Raw genomic sequence first — 245 nt, 5'->3', positions numbered from 1 at the left:
CTCAAGAAGCGAGTTACATATTAAAAGCAATGGACAAGTTCCCGTTCCGACATTCAGATTATCTTCAGAAAAAAATTCGGTGTTGTTCAACTGGGTGTCATCAGAATTGAGGTTCCTTGATGGGTATGTTTCAATCTCTCTAGATGTGTTGAAAAGGGTCAAAAGTTCTCTGGGATGAAGAGTCATGATTGTCATGTCTTTATGCAACGACTACTGCCCTTTGCATTTGCGGAGCTACTTCCAAC

Source organism: Brassica oleracea, chromosome C6 (genome assembly GCF_000695525.1).
Source record: "Brassica oleracea var. oleracea cultivar TO1000 chromosome C6, BOL, whole genome shotgun sequence".
NCBI classification, from domain to species: Eukaryota; Viridiplantae; Streptophyta; class Magnoliopsida; order Brassicales; family Brassicaceae; genus Brassica; species Brassica oleracea.
Note: the sequence above shows the minus strand (reverse complement) of the source record.